This window comes from Schistocerca cancellata, chromosome 4 (assembly GCF_023864275.1).
Source record: "Schistocerca cancellata isolate TAMUIC-IGC-003103 chromosome 4, iqSchCanc2.1, whole genome shotgun sequence".
Lineage (NCBI taxonomy): Eukaryota > Metazoa > Arthropoda > Insecta > Orthoptera > Acrididae > Schistocerca > Schistocerca cancellata.
In genome coordinates, this window is record NC_064629.1 from 197,590,796 (window position 1) to 197,611,416 (window position 20,621).

Below are 20,621 nucleotides of genomic sequence, written 5' to 3' on the forward strand. Positions count from 1 at the left end.
CTACTGTCTTTATTTCTTTGCACGGTGCGAAGTGAAACTCCTTACTATAGGCGAGTATGGTGCATGAGGGTGGCTGTGTAGTGTTTGCAGTGTTGACGGCAAAGTGAAGGGAGAAGGTGAAACGCGCTGCCGACTCGGAGCCTGCTTGTCCCGAACACTCGAGAGGACCACCGGGTTGAACTTTCCGATCAAGAGTGCTTCATGCCCTCATTCCATGAGGCACCGAGCAGACTTCTTAAGATGTAACCGAGAACATCGGCGCATAGTGTGGTGAACAAGAACTGTACACCCTCACTTGATGACGAAATAGTTTCAGTAAAAATTTCTACTAATATCAGGGTTCAAACCGAGTAATGCAGGATCGAGCGCCATACCATACACTACGGTGGTGGGATATCCATCTTTTCTCCAATGCTATTATAAATCTCAATACGAGGTGCATTCAAGTTCTAAGGCCTCCGATTTTTTTTCTCCGGACTAGAAAGAGATAGAAACATGCGCATTGTTTTAAAATGAGGCCGCGTTCGTTGTCAATACGTCCCAGAGATGGCAGCACCGTACGGCAGATGGAATTTTACCACCAGCAGCGAGAATGAGAACTGTTTTAAATACTTAAAATGGCACGTTTTCCTTACTTGAACAGCGTGGAATCATCCGTTTTCTGAATTTGCGTGGTGTGAAACCAATTGAAATTCATCGACAGTTGAAGGGGACATGTGGTGATGGAGTTATGGATGTGTCGAAAGTGCGTTCGTGGGTGCGACAGTTTAATGAAGGCAGAACATCGTGTGACAACAAACCGAAACAACCTCGGGCTCGCACAAGCCGGTCTGACGACATGATCGAGAAAGTGGAGAGAATTGTTTTGGGGGATCGCCGAATGACTGTTGAACAGATCGCCTCCAGAGTTGGCATTTCTATGGGTTCTGTGCACACAATCCTGCATGACGACCTGAAAATGCGAAAAGTGTCATCCAGGTGGGTGCCACGAATGCTGACGGACGACCACATGGCTGCCCGTGTGGCATGTTGCCAAGCAGTGTTGACGCGCAACGACAGCATGAATGGAACTTTCTTTTCGTCGGTTGTGACAATGGATGAGACGTGGATGCCATTTCTCAATCCAGAAACAAAGCGCCATTCAGCTCAATGGAAGCACACAGATTCACCGCCACCAAAAAAATTTCGGGTAACCTCCAGTGCTGAAAAAATGATGGAGTCCATGTTCTGGGACAGCGAGGGCGTAATCCTTACCCATTGCGTTCCAAAGGGCACTACGGTAACAGGTGCATCCTACGAAAATATTTTGAAGAACAAATTCCTTCCTGCACTGCAACAAAAACGTCCGAGAAGGGCTGCGTGCGTGCTGTTTCACCAAGACAACGCACCCGCACATCGAGTTTACGTTACGCAACAGTTTCTTCGTGATAACAACTTTGAAGTGATTCCTCATGCTCCCTACTCACGGGACCTGGCTCCCAGTGACTTTTGGCTTTTTCCAACAATGAAAGACACTCTCCGTGGCCGCACATTCACCAGCCATGCTGCTATTGCCTCATCGATTTTCCAGTGGTCAAAACAGACTCCTAAAGAAGCCTTCGCCGCTGCCGAGGAATCATGGCGTCAGCGTTGTGAAAAATGTGTACGTCTGCAGGGCGATTACGTCGAGAAATAATGCCAGTTTCATCGATTTCGTGTGAGTAGTTAATAAGAAAAAAAATCCGAGGCCTTAGAACTTGAATGCACCTCGTAGACCCTCACACATCGCTACATTACAACTTTACAGCGGACAATATTTCGCATATCTGTTGCCAAATAACAATATAGGATATCATATACAGGGTGTTTCAGAAGGTCGTTTAAGAATTTGGAGACAGGTTCCTTACACCAAAACAAGAAATTGAGTCCAGTAAAAATGGACTCTAAAATGCACATCTTAAAAGCTATGTGTACTTGTTCATGCTCAAAACTGCAAGACACATCTCTTCTACCGCAAGCTCTTTCCTTTCCATGTGTTGGGAGGAGCCAGTACGTACCAAAACATGAAAGGATAAGTACAGCATACATGGGCTCTGAAGTGCATACCTTAACAGTTATGAGGGCTGATTCTTCTTGGCTACTCTGAAACACATCTTAAACAAGTGTTCGTAGCCTTAAACTATGCACTTTAGAACCAATATTAACTGGGCATCCTTTCTTTTTTTTCCACACTACCTCCTCCCAGAACATGCAAAGCACAGAGCTTGCAGTAGAAGGGATGTGTTTCGCAGTACCGACGAGGAACAGGTGCTCATCTACATCTACATCTACATCTACATCTGCATTTATACTCCGCAAGCCACCCAACGGTGTGTGGCGGAGGGCACTTTACGTGCCACTGTCATTACCTCCCTTTCCTGTTCCAGTCGCGTATGGTTCGTGGGAAGAACGACTGCCGGAAAGCCCCCGTGCGCGCTCGAATCTCTCTAATTTTATATTCGTGATCTCCTCGGGAGGTATAAGTAGAGGGAAGCAATACATTCGATACCTCATCCAGAAACGCACCCTCTCGAAACCTGGACAGCAAGCTACACCGCGATGCCGAGCGCCTCTCTTGCAGAGTCTACCACTTGAGTTTGCTAAACATCTCCGTAACGCTATCACGCTTACCAAATAACCATTTGACGAAACGCGCCACTCATTTTTGGATCTTCTCTATCTCCTCCGTCAACCCGATCTGGTACGGATCCCACACTGATGAGCAATACTCAAGTAAGCTCGAACGAGTGTTTTGTAAGCCACCTCCTTTGTTGATGGACTACATTTTCTAAGGACTCTCGCAATGAATCTCAACCCGGTACCCGCCTGACCAACAATTAATTTTATATGATCATTCCACTTCAAATCGTTCCGCACGCATACTCCCAGATATTTTGCAGAAGTAACTGCTACCAGTGTTTGTTCCGCTATCATACAATAAAGGATCCTTCTTTCTATGTATTCGCAATACATTACATTTATCTATGTTAAGGGTCAGTTGCCACTCCCTGCACCAAGTGCCTATCCGCTGCAGATCTTCCTGCATTTCGCCACAATTTTCTAATGCTGCAACTTCTCTGTATACTACAGTATCATCAACGAAAAGCCGCATGGAACTTCCGACACTATCTACCATGTTTACTCGACATTTTTTCCTGTTTTGGTGTAAGGAACCCGTCCCAAAATTTTTAAAATGTCATTATGAAACACTCTGTATATGATGAAAATTAAAAGCCACATCTACGCCTACGGCGAGACTCGAACCTACCATCTTTTCTTCATAGTGGGTGCCACAGCAATGAATTTACTAAAATAAGGTGGCATTTTCCACTTTCCCTGCAATAATTTTAATAATTCACAACTAGTTTCAGTCTTCTAGACCATTCTCAAATGATTTCGTGATTCTGAAAGAGAAAACTATCCATAAGTATTGAAGTGGTATCGTTCATAAATCTGTGTTACCTATTCGTGTTGGTTCACATATGCTGTCTTGTTGATTTGACAGCTTGATATTTGCGAAAGTATTAAATTACTCAAAGAGTAAAGCTAAACATGGAATAAACGGAATAATAATTTCATGTGCTATGACTGTATATTTATGTGTGTATTTGAGGAGAGCTAGAAAAAAGTAAGAAATAAAATAGTAAGCAAAATAAAATAAAAATATTAAAATATATGGCAAGGTAAGATCAAATTTTAGATTTCATTTTATTGTATAGATTGTTTTTATTGGTCATTAGCAGAATGCGGCAACAATTATATAGATAATTTTTGAATCGTCATTAACAAAATGTGACTGAAGTTATATAGATGAGTTTTAATCGGTGAATAGTAGAATGTAACTGAAGTTATATAGATGATATTTGATCGGCCATTAGGAGAATCAGAGTGAAGTTATATCAGCGATTTTCCCGTCTTACGAATCATAATTAATTAAGTCACTTTTAGAGATATTTCTGATGCAAAAAACGCTCTTGATTAGTTTAATGCAGCAGGGACAGACAGTTCTATGGTTATCATGCATGTTAGCAGTAATAATAATGGTGCAGGTAAATAGTTGTACAAGTATTAGATATAATAGGAAGAACAATGATGGTGATGATAGTTGTAACAATAGGTAAAACAGTTTTATTTGCTGCTTTCTGGCCGTAGCATCATTTTTATGTACCATACAACTGGGTAACTTTGTGACACTTTTAGCACTTTTTGGAACATAACCCTATGTAATTATGTAATGCGACATTTAGCTTCCAGATATGTGGAATTTTATAACCTTTATCCACTAATTTTGGGGGACAATAAAGCTTTTATGTGCACTGAGGTATTCAGAATATGGAATATTAATAGTCACAAAGATACCTCTCTCTCAGAACCACAACGTGACATGAGGGTAAGACAGCGAACGCAGAGTTAAATTCACCTACCAAAAGGATGGGCTGTTTATGACACACAATTATTTATGTGTTACAAATTTCCTCAGTTTTATGACTTTTGTGTTACTAATACATAGAAAAACATTTTTCACATGGTTTGCCAATTTAGTGAAATTAATTTTTCAACTTTCTTAAAATTTAAAATGATTATAGACCCACACAAATGAAGTGACGCAATTTCAGAGACTTTACGCGTCTCAAACAGATATGATTTTATTTATATGGACTGAAGCGGCGAGCGGAAATTTGTACAAGTCCGGGAATCGAACCTGGGTCTCCTGCTTACTAGGCAGGTGTACTAGCCATTAAGTCACCTTTTTTTGGGGGAGGGGGGGGGGGCTCCATCCTCCCCTCACAGCCCAGCCTTACACTCGCCAAATCTCGCCTTCGTCGGCGCTGCCGCATAGGTCATAATTCTTGAATTATCGACGCGAAGAATTGTCACATGTTTGTTTCCATGTATGCCTTAAACTGTGAAACAAAACTGAAGCAGGAACCTAAGGTAAAATAAATTACAGATTGCCACTTCCAATGGCGAGAGTTCTTTCTAGGACATAGCGCATAACAGTCAAAATGGTGATAGAAAAATTCGTAAGAAATATTCATTCGGAAACATTTTCACAATTTGAGTTACTATGCACTGGCTGCAATGAGATGCCTGTTAAGAAGCTATATATCTTTCGACAAATGAAACAAAATTCGGCTCTGAAGGGGTCTGCCATATTAGGACAGTTTTCATTTTAGAACCAAAATAAGATGATTTCCAGAGTAATAACAGAAGAGGAAAGAATAAGTATTCCGCTTCCAGTTAGCAAAACCGTCCTCCTTATAGTATCCTACATAAAGCAAAAGATAAAAAGTTTTGAAATAAATCATATTTATTATTCTTTTGCAACTTCAAAATGTTCTTCTGCAATAGAAAACGTGCACTCTTCTAAGTTCGACGTTTTGTCTGTTAACACGTAAAACACAAACTGTCCCAGAAGCCACGAATAACTGTTACTCTTTGCGGACGGGTAACATTTCCAGTCGGGTTGTAAAGCTTCAGTCTATTGGTATATGACTTTCTGTGGTTCTTTTGATAAATGCTAACTTCTTCCTAGTCCAGTTCCAAATTCTGATTTTATTTTCACATAATACAGTTTCTACACGCTGACGTTTGTCGTAGTATGGAGACGGTCTCAATTTGTTTTTGTACAATCGTTCCGCTGTGGACATGGTGTCGTACACGACGTCATGCTATACGGCACTGACTTTAGTTGGTAGAGTTTTATTGTTGATATTTATCCAAATGTTCATCCAGTTTTTCGCAGGATATTTTACCTCAGTTGGGTTGTGAAGATTATTTCTAGTAATATAATAATAGACGGTTCTGGTATTGCATTGTGCTGGAGGAAGTCTTAGATAGCTCCAATCGACATAGTACTTTCGGACGTAATCTAGGCTGGCATCTATACGTGCTGCATTAAAGGGAGCGTTTCTCTCCCCAGGATCTAACGAGAGGAATAGAAGTTTCGTAATGCCTGCCTTAGTGGCATGTGTTAGTTTGAAAGCATGAGTTAGAAACAGTGCGTCACAACTAGATGTAACGTCTTTAATTCGAGTTCCTCCTTGTGCCGCTGCAAAGTCGTCGTGTGGAAGAGTACGTTGAAGATATGTTGTTTCCATACATATGAACACGCAGCTGCTAGTATTTTCTGTGCAACGAGGTGCGGTATCGGTAACGCTGCTGCAGCATGATACATTTTGCTGATTATATATATTTATAAACTGAGCTTTCTGTAAACGATCTAAGGATCGCGAGTTATGTTGCTTCAGCAGGGCTCTGATGATATTAAATTTCCGCTCCCAGTTGTTCATAGCCATGAGCTTGGGATTCGTCCCTAAACACAACCCGTGTTGGCGTCTCTCTTAAGTTGCATCTAACCAATGCGCACCTACTGCACTATTGTAAGAACCAAGATGCATTATTTTGGATTTTTGAAGATTCAGTTTTGTGCCAGAGGATCGTGAGTATTGGTTTATCACACGTCGCACTTCATCGACGTCACTGTTCGAAATAATGTCATCAGCATAACCGTGACAGACTGTCTTAGTATTGAAGACCCGTAGTCCTCTCAACTTGTGGTGCCGTGTGTAAAGCAAAGATTCCACCGCGATCGAATATAATGTCATAATAGACAGGAGGCATCCTTGACGTATTGATTGTTGAATTGGAGATGCTTCAGTCAGTTGTTCATTGATTTTAACCCTTGAGAAAAAATGGTTCAAATGGCTCTGAGCACTATGGGACTCAACATCTTAGGTCATAAGTCCCCTAGAACTTAGAACTACTTAAACCTAACTAACCTAAGGACATCACACACACCCATGCCCGAGGCAGGATTCGAACCTGCGACCGTAGCAGTCCCGCGGTTCCGGACTGCAGCGCCAGAACCGCTAGACCACCCCTTGAGAAAGCACCACCGATACATTTACGTATGACAGTTATAAAGTGATCGTTGAAACCCATTTTCTGCGTGGTGCTGAGTAAGAAGCCATGATTGATCCTACCAAAGGCTTCATCAAAGTCTAAAAACAATAAGGAAAGACTACTGTCATTTACCAAAGTGATGTCTATTACGTTCCTGTACTCCTTTTACTGCACTCGTTTGGTAACGACATATGACATTTTTCAGGAGGGGCTTCAACCATCTATTCAAAATACGAGTGAGAATTTTAAAGTCAGCGTTGAGTAAAGTGAGTGGTCGTAAATCATGGATCCTCTTGCTGCTCGGTTATTTGGGAGTACAATCATTGCCTCCGCAAATGTAGGACGTAACGCCTTGTTGGTTCATAACTCATCGACCTGGAGGCCATCGGGACATGCTGACTTGTTCCTCGTAGCGTCGTTAATTATGGTTTTTATTTCGTCCTGGGTTATATGTTCGATTAGGCTGGCAATGTCCTACTCACGTATTCCCGTCGTAACGTTTTGCATATTCGGTCCACCAAATTATTCACTCCCGATACTTAGTTTGGGAGCGTAAGCATTTCTACCAAGCCGGCCGGTGTGGCCGTGCGGTTCTAAGCGCTTCAGTTTGGAACCGCGTGACCGCTACGGTCGCAGGTTCGAATCCTGTCTCGGACATGGATGTGTGTGATGTCCTTAGGTTAGTTAGGTTTAAGTAGTTCTTGTGGTGTCACCGCCAGACACCACACTTGCTAGGTGGTAGCTTAAATCGGCCGCGGTCCATTAGTACATGTCGGACCCGCGTGTCGCCGCCATCAGTACTTGCAGACCTAGCGCCACCACATGGCAGGTCTAGAGAGGCGGACTAGCACTCGCCCCAGTTGTACGGACGACATTGCTAGCGACTAGACGTACGAAGCCTTCCTCTCATTTGCCGAGAGACAGTTAGAATAGCCCTCAGCTAAGTCCATAGCTACGACCTAGCAAGGCGCAGTTAACCATATCTGTAGAGAGTCTTACTTGTATTCACCATAGAGATGTACCACACAAGAGAATAAAGTTAAGTATATGAGACGCTCCGTTCTTTTCTTATTAGCATTCATTAAGTATCCTGTTCCAGAACTCACGCCAGCCGGCGTGTGTGTACGCGTGCCTATCGGTAACCTCACCCTGTGTCTAGACTGTCTTGTATAGACACAACAGTTCTAAGTTCTAGGGGACTGATGACCTCAGAAGTTAAGTCCCATAGTGCTCAGATCCATTTGAACCATTTCTACCAAGTTGGTCCGATCTATCTATTTGCGTTCCAGCGTAGGTACCCCTATAATACTTCGAATATATTGTTTTATGGCGGTCTGAATAGTGTGTTCTCCTCTTCCATCGTCCGCCAGCGCGGTTATTATTCTCTGTTTCCCTCTGATTGTCTCCCTTTTTACGTGGTATTAATACGTACGTTCCGGCATAAGATCGTCCTTACCTCGGGCTCGTTACGCACCCTGTCCAGACGCTGCTGGACTAGGGCGATTACATTCGACTTAAAAGCGTTTCAACTTGATTATATTAGCCGAAAGGCCATCTGGTTGTTTACAAAGGTGTTGCAAACAGGAGAAGTTTGTTTATGCCATTACGCTTGGATCTTTGCATACTGTACAATGCATTTACGAATGAAAGATTTTGCATGTTCGGTCCACCAAATTATTCACTCCCGATACTTAGTTTGGGATCGTAAGCATTTCTGCCAAGTCGGTATGATCTATTGCTTATATTCAGCTTCCTGCAATAGTGAGATCTTAAGTTGCCATACTCCACGGCCACGAAAAGATTTTGTCGGATTACCTGAGTGAAATATATGGTATGAACAATGGTCGGAGAAGCTGATAAGCCATATCTCTGTCATCGATATTGCGCATGAATTCTTTGGCAACACAGATTCTGTCTAACTTGCTTGCTGATGTGCTACTGACATAACTATAACCGGTATGGTGGGGATTCAACTAAGTCCAGGTATCTTGCGGTTCTAATTCATTCACCAATGTTTGTAGCTCTTGACACGAGTTAAAATTAGGCGCCTGGTCTTCACAGCGCAGCACACAGTTAAAATTTCCGGCAAGCATGGTGGCGGCCTCAACGTTCGCTAGCATTTCAACTATCCAGTTCCGATAAAAGCTACTTATATGCTGTCTTTCGTTAGTCCTATCTGGCGCATATGCCCCAATCCGTCTCTAAAATATCTTGAGCTAGACGTCCAATACCCTCTTTGAAAAAAATTGCTGCTCCTCCTTCATTTAGGATGTTGACCATGGTTTCACAACCTGTTATTTCCGCTACTTCAATTGCTACAACCTCTTGTAACATGGAAACATATGTATCAGCGACATAAAGATAATCCTTCAAAAACAGTAACTTTACCACCAAACTTATCCGGGAGACATTGATTGTAGCCAGCTTGTAAGTCTGCATATAAATGCTTGCTATTGCTCAGTATCTTCCGACCAAAGCATGCTCGGATCCCGAAGAGACGGGGAAGTTGCGAACACCATTGTGTTCATGTGACTGTGCACATGAACATCCCCATCCTGAATGGGACCCATTATCCTCGTTGCATCAGCCACTAACGTTTCTCCTGTTGAGATTTCTTAAGCATTTCTCTGGTGTGTGTCCTTTTCCTTTCTAATTCTTGTGTCTCTTCCTGACTTTGTATTCTAGGAGGCCATTTCGTTTGTTTACACGATTTTTTCGAATTGTCCTTACTTGATATTGGATGATCAGACCGGTCGTTGAAAATTGGGTTGTTCTGGTATGTGTCCTAGTCAGCTAGCATGTCGCTCAGTGGAACATCATATGGATTGCCGCCTAATGGTACCTCGGGATGTTTCACAACCACAATACTTTCCTTTCCAAATGTCTAGCTTTCGTCTAATTTCTTGAGATTAGAGTCTCCTGCAGAGACCTGATTTGAACATTTTGGCAGGGTAACCGTTGGACTCTATTCGTTCGGCATCACCCAATTTGCAGCTGAATCCTAATTCTCTTCATTTTCTCCCCAACGCAATATGTCAGGATCCTGCCAATTCCCGGTTTCCTGCAATGGGGCTGACAAAGTCTGCGCATACGTCGGTTTTTGTTGATGTCGGAGTTCGCCCACGGAGGTGAATGCCTGGTTTTCCCTCCGTAAAGATTTAACACGGGAGCTCGTTGCCTTAATATGATCCGTGGATCCAAATACTACGCAGGTCCTCGGTTGGCCATCATAAACATCTAAGGCTTTGAAGACTTGAACCATAATATACGACGGGATATGCTCATGAAGATCAGTTTTAACATTTCGCACACCATTGTCAACAGTGAAATGTTTGTTGCCCGTCCATTTCTCATAATCTGCAAAACCGTGCCATAAGACATCAACGCTTCTTTGATGAGATCGAACTTCAGTTCAAAAGGAGGTTGAATACGCGCACAGATCGCAACCCTAAACCGGCATAGCTAATCGCAGTTGAACTACAGGGTGTTTCAAAAATGACCGGTATATTTGAAACGGCAATACAAACTAAACGAGCAGCGATAGAAATACACCGTTTGTTGCAATATGCTTGGGACAACAGTACATTTTCAGGCAGACAAACTTTCGAAATTACAGTAGTTACAATTGTCAACAACAGATGGCGCTGCGGTCTGGGAAACTCTAAGGTACGATATTTTCCACATATCCACCATGCGTAGCAATAATATGGCGTAGTCTCTGAATGAAATTACCCGAAACCTTTGACAACGTGTCTGGCGGAATGGCTTCACATGCAGATGAGATGTACTGCTTCAGCTGTTCAATTGTTTCTGGATTCTGGCGGTACACCTGGTCTTTCACGTGTCCCCACAGAAAGAAGTCACAGGGGTTCATGTCTGGCGAACAGGGTGGCCAATCCACGCCGCCTCCTGTATGTTTCGGATAGCCCAAAGCAATCACACGATCATCGAAATATTCATTCAGGAAATTAAAGACGTCGGCCGTGCGATGTGGCCGGGCACCATCTTGCATAAACCACGAGGTGTTCGCAGTGTCGTCTAAGGCAGTTTGTACCGCCACAAATTCACGAAGAATGTCCAGATAGCGTGATGCAGTAATCGTTTCGGATCTGAAAAATGGGCCAATGATTCCTTTGGAAGAAATGGCGGCCCAGACCAGTACTTTTTGAGGATGCAGGGACGATGGGTCTGCAACATGGGGCTTTTCGGTTCCCCATATGCGCCAGTTCTGTTTATTGACGAAGCCGTCCAGGTAAAAATAAGCTTCGTCAGTAAACCAAATGCTGCCCACATGCATATCGCCGTCATCAATCCTGTGCGCTATATCGTTAGCGAATGTCTCTCGTGCAGCAATGGTAGCGGCGCTGAGGGGTTGCCGCGTTTGAATTTTGTATGGATAGAGGTGTAAACTCTGGCGCATGAGACGATACGTGGACGTTGGCGTCATTTGGACCGCAGCTGCAACACGGCGAACGGAAACCCGAGGCCGCTGTTGGATCACCTGCTGCACTAGCTGCGTGTTGCCCTCTGTGGTTGCCGTACGCGGTCGCCCTACCTTTCCAGCACGTTCATCCGTCACATTCCCAGTCCGTTGAAATTTTTCAAACAGATCCTTTATTGTATCGCTTTTCGGTCCTTTGGTTACATTAAACCTCCGTTGAAAACTTCGTCATGTTGCAACAACACTGTGTTCTAGGCGGTGGAATTCCAAAACCAAAAAAATCCTCTGTTCTAAGGAATAAACCATGTTGTCCACAGCACACTTGCACGTTGTGAACAGCACACGCTTACAGCAGAAAGACGACGTACAGAATGGCGCACCCACAGACTGCGTTGTCTTCTATATCTTTCACATCACTTGCAGCGTCATCTGTTGTTGAAAATTGTAACCACTGTAATTTCGAAAGTTTGTCCGCCTGAAAATGTACTGTTGTCCCAAGCATATTGCAACAAACGGTGTATTTCTATCGCTGCTCGTTTAGTTTTTATTGCCGTTTCAAATATACCGGTCATTTTTTAAACACCCTGTAGATTCGCCACTGGAACGAAGAAAGTTCTGGAAATCGCCTGTTTTTGCCATAATCCGGGTACATGTTTCAGCGTCTCGCACTTTAACATACGCTGCATTACCAAGTAAATCATACGTCGAACCGTGAACGTCATCATCTTGTAAACTTACCTTTTCGAACAACCAATCGTCGAGTTCAAACACTTTCGGCCTGTCATATCCGTATAAGAACGAAAACTTTATCGTAGACTTCCTACTCTGAGCTTCCATAGCTGGATGGCTATGTCGTACTCAGAAGCTACAGGGATACATGGCCGACGACGCGCCCCACTCGCGGCGAGCTCCGCGCGCGACGGCGGCTAGGTCAGCACCGTGTCCTTGACACAGTTCTGCGAGCCGCTCCGCCACAGTGGTTTAGTTACTTGCGCGTCAGTACGGCAAGGACGCCCAGTGTCGATGGCTTTGTGCGCCATAGCATTAGACCGACTCCTCCGACATACGCCCAACGATTGCCGTGGGGTCGCAATAGGCAACGACTAGCTGATTTGCAGGGCTTATGCTGATGACCTCGGAGTTTTCATGGAACAGCGAGCAAATGTGGACAGGCTCGCCAGTACGAGAAGGCAACAGGAGTGATTGTCAATCCCAAGAAGACAGTGTTATTCCCCTTGATGCGTCCCGGGTGGAATATTCAGCGGAACTGGTTCTGTGTCCAGAGACAGCACGAAGTCCTCGGAGTCGTCATGTCTGCAGACAGTCCGCTTGCTTAGCTGAGTGGTACCGTGTTTGCCTACCAAGCAAGTGGGCACGGGTTCGATACCCGGCCCGGTTGGAGATTTTCTGCGCTCGTGGACTAGGCGTTGTGTTGTCCTCATCATCATATCATCCTCATCACCGACAAGCAAGTCGCCCAATGTGGCGTCGACTGAAATAAGACTTGCACTAGGCGGCCGAACTTCCCCGGATGGGGCCTCCCGGCCAATAATGCCATACTATCATTTCATTTTTTACCTGCAGACAAAGGAGGCGCTCAACTGTCGTACCTCTCTGCATACAATCAGAGCGGTAGGCAGAAATCTTCGGTCAGGGCCATGGATCTTCACGAAAAGGTGGAGATCATTAACATTTACATCCTAGCAAAGGCCTGGTATCTGGCTCAAGTTCTGCCAGTACCCAAACAAATAGCATGCACGATTAAACAGGACGTATATTGGATGTTGGGTAGGGGTGAGGAGGGGGGGGGGCAAATTTTCAAGGTCTCTGTGCAAACTTATAACTGAGTCATGAAGATGGCGGACTGGGGTTAATAGATTTCCAAGCCAAATGTGCGGCGCTTTTCATCAAACGCACCAAATCAGTGATTGAAAAATATTCTGTAATATCGAGCCACAATCACTGGATGTCCCCATCCAAAGCAGCAGCATCCACTCTGCGCTAAACTCTGCCCTTCGGTTTTACCTCGACACCAGCTACCTTCTAAATAGTGACCTGAGCCGCAACATCCACTTCGTGGATCTCCAATTCGGTATAAATGGGAGTTGCGACTGCCACAACACAAGTGGAACAGTGTGTGGCAAAACCTAGCCTCGAAGGTTCTAACTGTGAGTGTGCGCACAACGTGGTACAAGGTCGACAATCGCACTATTCCAACAAACCCAAACTTTCCTCAATTCTCCTAATCCGATCCAGTGACTGTGAGTGTGTGGTGAAGAGAACGCAATTGAACATCGCTTTGCGTGCCGCAAATTTCGTATCATCTGGGGCACTGCAAGGGACATGCTGCGATTGATAAACAGAGTTGCTATGAATCACATTACGGTGTCAGACGCCATCATATCACAATGGATGGTGGTGATTAGTGTTTAACGTCCCGTCGACGACGAGGTCATTAGAGACGGAGCGCAAGCTCGGGTCAGGGAAGGATTGGGAAGGAAATCGGCCGTGCCCTTTCAAAGGAACCATCCCGGCATTTGCCTGAAACGATTTAGGGAAATCACGGAAAACCTAAATCAGGATGGCTGGAGACGGGATTGAACCGTCGTCCTCCCGAATGCGAGTCCAGTGTGCTAACCAATATCACAATGGAATCCCTATCCCCGAACACTGAAAAATGCCACGACCTGGATTGTAGGATATACAATTTACGCAATATTTTCCTTAAAAATGGCTGATAAATTGGATTTCCTGGTGTATTTGTGGAACGAACATGGAAAGGAACAAACACGACAGAAACATAGTGACACCTTGGCCAATATCCTGAAAATAAAATTGCAAAAAGCGTATGGTGATAAGGGACTATGACTTTACTTGTTCTACCCCTTCTTTTGTGTTAACTTTTCTTTTCATTTAATGTGATTTCGTGATTTACTGTGCTGCCTGAAGTCCTTATTTACTTTCCTACACTCCATGAACTGCATATTTTCGTTATGTAACTTCGGTTAGAAGAGCACTAACTGAAAACAGACTTAGGCAGCCTTGTCCCATGAGTGTGATGGACTTGCTTGGTGTTGTGGATATTCCAATGCATGTCTCCTTGTGTGTTGGAGCTAGGCGGCTTGTGTATTGAATGACACTGCCTAAGACTGGACCTGCAGAACAGCTGGAAGAAACTTTTATTTCCTTTATCTTAAGGTACATTTTTATTTGATTTTACAACAGGGTGTAACCTCTGGGGATGAACTTTTACTTTTAAGTGTCAGTGAGGATGTCTGATGCCAAGTTCAGCTAATTTGTTTTCAATATTTCCATTGGGTGTTTCCGATTTAGAAGACAATTATTTTGTTAGTGACTAAGTACTTCGAGAACGACTATTATTTTTTTGCAGCAGCCAGTGACTGTTTTTTTTTTTTTTTTTTTTTTTTTTTTTTTTTTTTTTTTTTTTTGCCTACAAAGTAAGGCTACAGGCTTTAAACTCTACTGCCGAACTGTCAATTCGTCCATTTGCTGCACGTTGTGGTTTTGTCCTTCGTTCTTTATTTGGTTTTGAGAAAAGGAACAGTAGTCAAGATATTCATTTCTCAAATCTGATTCATGAAGAAATACACATTCTGTTCCACTATATATCGAGAAGGTTTATTTCACCACAAGGAACTTCCGTCACGGAACATGAACCATGAGGAACATCTACAATTTCATTTCATTTATTTCATGATTTTGTTTACATTGCTCTAAAGGTGGAAAGATTATGATCATCCTTTGTCGGAAGATGGCATCTATATGTTAATTTACATAAAGCAGTGAAGCTCGCAGAAGAAGGCACCCTTGCAGAGCGCAAGGGAGGCCCTATCCATAAAAAGAAAAACAAAACCAAAAAAAATTGCCGCATCCGGATTCGATCCCTGACATTGGCACACATTTCCTCTCGTTGCTTCAGTCTACGTACAGAAAATTATAGACCTATCCTCATTGAAACAAAATAAAACTGAAAAAACTTAACTGCATAAGTAAGGTGATTAAACGAAACTTTTATATACTTATTTATGCATTTGATCAGTTGAACCATGTGATAAATAAATAGGTCACAAAATTTGCATTTAACACAATCTAGGCAGTTGCTTCAAACTGTCAGACACTTGCAAGTTCAGTGGTATGAAGAAACGAATTCGTGAGACATTTAATACGACATTCTGAACAAGTGCATGTTACATTTATAAACGAAGTTATAATGCGAAATAAAACTTTGTCTTTTTAAATAAACCGTTCCAAATGTCCCTAATTAAATTAAGGAGACTTGTTTTCTACAGTTTAAACCGTTACACTTGTTTCTGCAGGTATGTGTGCTGTCACAAAGCTACCCCTATAATCTATGGAAATAATTTTTCCCCTTTCCAGTGACTGTGGAAAATTTTTGTAAAATTTAAATATTATACACAGTGGTCTGCACATGTAACTTACTTACGTTATCTTACCTTCAGTTACACAGTTCTTCATTTTTATCGGCAGTAGGAGAAAGCATCCAAAAAATCCACAAACAAAATGGTTTTGTGACCACTCAAGTGTAACGCTTGTGCTTGTAGCTCCCATCGCTAATTGTAGCACTGTGCATTAGCTCACTATATTGGAACTGTATGTTGAATGTTGACCCCAGTTACAGCATTTAAGAATAAAATACCACAGCGTGCTATTATTACAAAGTAATATACAGAGTGCTTTACAAATCATGTTACGCACTTCTATAGGTTGTAGAGGGAAATTAGTAGACCAAGTTTTACGTAGGAACCCATGTACGGAAACGTCATCCGACAATGTTACAGAGCTTCAAAGTTGTAGGCGCGGGGGCCTGTAAATGTATGTACATTCAGGGGGATTTCGTGATGATGTTATAGTCTTTCAAGGACGTCGGAGACGAATAAATGTATCAGATTGAGGTAAGGGTCCTTGGTTCGGAAATGATCGAGTCGATAGCTACAAGCGAAAATCAATCTGATACCTCCGACTTTGGAATACATGTACCAGTACTATTGATGCTAAGAATGTAGGGTATGTAAATTTCTGAAGTGGTAGTACGGAACACGGCAAGAAAAAAAGTCTAGTAAACATGGACTCTAAAATGCAAACCTGCGAAGCTATGAGCACTTTTTCATCTTCACTAGTGTGAAACACATCTTCTCTATTGAACAAGTACTCATAGCTATTAAGGTATCCATTTTAGAGCCCATGTTTACTAGATATTTTGTTTTGGTCCATATCACCACCTCTGAAAGTTGCCAACCCTGCAAGCTTAGCAACAACAGTACCGGTACATGTCTGTCAGAAGTATCAGAATGGTTTTCACTTATAACTTTCGACTCGTTCGTTTCTGATACGGGAACCCTTACCTTAAACTGATATATTTATCTTTCATCATCATCTCTGAAATTTTGTAACATCATTACGGATTCATCCTGTACATACAGGGTGTTCGGAAATTACCGTTACAAATTTCTAGGACTTTGTAGAGGGGAGTAAGTACAGAATATTTTGAATAGGCATCCATGCCCGGAAACGTCACCTTTCCGTTCTATGACGATTCCAGTTCAGATGTTTAATTCATCCACTTCTGCAGGAGGAATGAATTAGGCGTGATGCAGTATAAGTATTGGGTAACAATTCGAAAGGAAATGTAACGAAACATACATTTATCACTTAAGCAGATTTGTCTGTACTAACACTTGAACATTACGCTCTGTACTTGCAGCACGCTGGGTTCTGCTTTGTTTTGGAATACTGTAAACACGTAATGCTTAAGTGTTAATACAAACAAACGTGCTTAAGTGATAAATGGCTGTTTCGTTATGTTTCCTTTCGAACTGTTTTGAACATTATGTTCTACAAGTGCTGTATGCTGGGTTCTCTTTTGTTTTGGAACAATTTAAACCCGTAATGTTTAAGTGTTAATACAAACAAACGTGCTTAAGTGATAAATGGTTGTTTCGTTATGTTTCCTTTCAAACTGTTTTGAACATTATGTTCTACACGTGCTGTATGCTGGGTTCTCTTTTGTTTTGGAACCATTTAAACCCGTAATGTTTAAGTGTTAATACAAACAAACGTGCTTAAGTGATAAATGGCTGTTTCGTTATGTTTCCTTTCGAACTGTTTTGAACATTATGTTCTACACGTGCTGTATGCTGCGTTCTCTTTTGTTTTGGAACAATTTAAACACGTAATGTTTAAGTGTTAATACAAACAAACGTGCTTAAGTGATAAATGGTTGTTTCGTTATGTTTCCTTTCGAACTGTTTTGAACATTATGTTCTACACGTGCTGTGTGCTGGGTTCTCTTTTGTTTTGGAACAATTTAAACACGTAATGTTTGAGAGTTAATACAAACAAATGTGCTGAAGTGGTTAATGGCTGTTTCGTTATGTTTCCTTTCGAATTGTTTTGAACATTATGTTCTACACGTGGTGTATGCTGAGTTCTCTTTTGTTTTGGAACAATTTAAACAATGTTTAAGTGTTAATACAAACAAACTTGCTTAAGTGATAAATGGCTGTTTCGTTATGTTTCCTTTCTAACTGTTTTGAATATTATGTTCTACACCTGCTGTATGTTGGGTTCTCTTTTGTTTTGGAATAATTTAAACATGTAATGTTTAAGTGTTGATACAAACAAATGTGCTTAAGTGGTAAATGAATGTTTCATTATGTTTCCTTTCGAATTGTTAATAACTGAACTGCGACACGTCTACTTCAATTCCTCGAGCAGAAAAGAATGAGTTAAACATCTGAACAGAAACCGTCTTATAACGGAAACGGTACGTTTCTAGACGTGGATCTCTATTCAAAATATTAAGTACTTCTTCCTCTTGAGAAGTCATACAAGTTTGTAACGGAAATTTCCGGACACCCTATACATACATTTACAGATGCCGGTGCCTATAACTTTGACACTCTGTAGCGTTGGATGACGTTTCCGGACATGGAGTCCTACGTAAAACTTGATCTGCTGAGTCCACTCTACAACCTCTAGGAGTTTGTAACACGAATTCTGAAACACCCTGTATAAGACACACAGTTGCCCAGTTTTGTGGTGAACTGATTTGGATGTAGGAATAGATCTGTAGTGAGAAAATACATGCTATTGTAGAATAGTAATACAATGTAGAATAAATAAAAATGTAAAAGTGGGGCAGGTGAAGAGATACTTTCTGAGAAGTAGCGGTCACAACTGCAGATTGTCACAAGCAAAGTCCTAGTTTCGTAACAATACACCGATAGGTCAACTGACTTTCGCGGGGTGGTCAGTCCGGAATAGGTTTCACACGAACGCCATAGGACACTGCAAAAACCGCTCGAGTAGTGACTCCAAAATTGGTAGCTGGAATGTTACGTTATTTATTGAGTAGCTAGGCAATTTCTGTGATACGTACCGTAGGTTAGACACAGCAGATGTGGAGTGGAGACAGCGCGGTGCTCTCGAATGGCGAGTTGCGGCGGTGGCTGCGCAGTGCCTACTGCCTACTGCCGCGGTTTCGTGCAGGACCCCCGGGTACTCGGCCCCCACCTTGGCTGACCCAGCGCCACACACACACCTCACAGGCTTCCCCAGCGCCTCTGCCAATTTTTCGCTCGCCCTGCAGCAGTCAGACTTCACGTGGCCGGCAGCCCCTGCAGCCACAACGCAGTCGTTCCTCCTACAACCGCTAGCTTTCTACAAGATGACAGCACTCGTAAACCGGTACAAAGTACTGAAGCAGCAATAGAAAGCAGTGGCTCTGTACACTAAAAGTAACTCCGAAGATCGTTTTCAACTAGATTTGTAAAACTACCGTAGGCTACTAAGCGTAGACTATGGTACCCTACAGGCCATTAAAATTGCTACACCACGAAGATGACGGGCTACACAAGCGAAATTTAACCGACACGAAGAAGATGCTGTGATATGCAAATGATTAGCTTTTCAGAGCATTCACACAAGGTTGGCGCCGGTGGCGACACCTACAACGTGCTGACATGACGAAAGCTTCCAACCGATTTCTCATACACAAACAGCAGTTGACCGGCGTTGCCTGGTGAAACGTTGTTGTGATGCCTCGTGTAAGGAGTAGAAATGCGTACCATCACGTTTCCGACTTTGATAAAAGTCAGAGTGTAACCTATCGCGATTGCGGTTTATCGTATCACGACATTGCTGCTCGCGTTGGTCGAGGGTAATACGGAACGCCGTGCTGGATCCCAACGGCCTCGTATCACTAGCAGTCGAGATGACAGGCATCTTATCCGCATGGCTGTAACGGATCGTGCAGCCACGTCTCGATCCCCGAGTCAACAGATGGGGACGTTTGCAAGACAACAACCATCTACACGAACAGTTCGACGACGTTTGCAGCAGCATGGACTATCAGCTCGGAGACCGTGGCTGCGGTTACCCTTGACGCTGCATCACAGACAGGAGCGCCTGCGATGGTGTACTCGACGACGAACCTGGGTGCACGAATGGCAAAACGTCATTTTTTCGGATGAATCCAGGTTCTGTTTACAGCATCATGATGGTCGCATCCGTGTTTGGCGACATCGCGGTGAACGCACATTGGAAGCGTGTATTCGTCATCGCCATACTGGCGTATCACCGGGCGTGATTGTATGGGGTGCCTTTGGTACACGTCTCGGTCACCTCTTGTTCGCATTGACGTCACTTTGAACAGTGGACGTTACATTTCACATGTTTCACGACCCGTGGCTCTACCCTTCATTCGATCTCTGCGAAACCATACATTTCGGCAGGATAACACACGACCGCATGTTGCAGGTCCTGTATCGGCCTTTCTGGATACAGAAAATGTCCGACTGCTTCCCTGGCCACCACATTCTCCAGATCTCTCACCAACTGAAAACGTCTGGTCATTAGTGGCCGAGCAACTGGCTCGTCACAATACGCCAGTCACTACTCTTGATGAACTGTGGTATCGTCTTGAAACTGCATGGGCAGCTGTACCTGCACACGTCATCCAAGCTCTGTTTGACTCAATGCCCAGGCGTATCAAGGCCGTTATGACGGCCAGAGGTGGTTGTTCTGGGTACTGATTTCTCAGGATCTATGCATCCAAATTGCTTGAAAATGTAATCACATATCAGTTCTGGTATAATATATTTGTCCAATGAATACCCGTTTATCATATGCATTTCTTCTTTGTGTAGCAATTTTAATGGCCAGTAGTGTAGCTTTCCTAGTAGCTTTGCTCAGTTAAATTCGTACCCATGTTACC

The 20,621-nt window shown here is 43.1% G+C and overlaps 1 protein-coding gene across 2 annotated transcripts in view; it reads right to left on the reverse strand.

Annotated features, from left to right (window-relative positions):
- LOC126183338 (retinol dehydrogenase 13-like) overlaps positions 1-18,870 on the reverse strand; it is a 164,155-nt gene extending 145,285 nt beyond the window's left edge. For both annotated transcript variants that reach the window (XM_049925204.1, XM_049925203.1), the window contains exon 1: positions 18,786-18,870. The gene's annotated coding sequence lies outside the window, so the exon portion shown is untranslated. The remainder of the gene's footprint in view (positions 1-18,785) is intronic.
- Between the last annotated feature and the right edge of the window lie 1,751 nt (positions 18,871-20,621).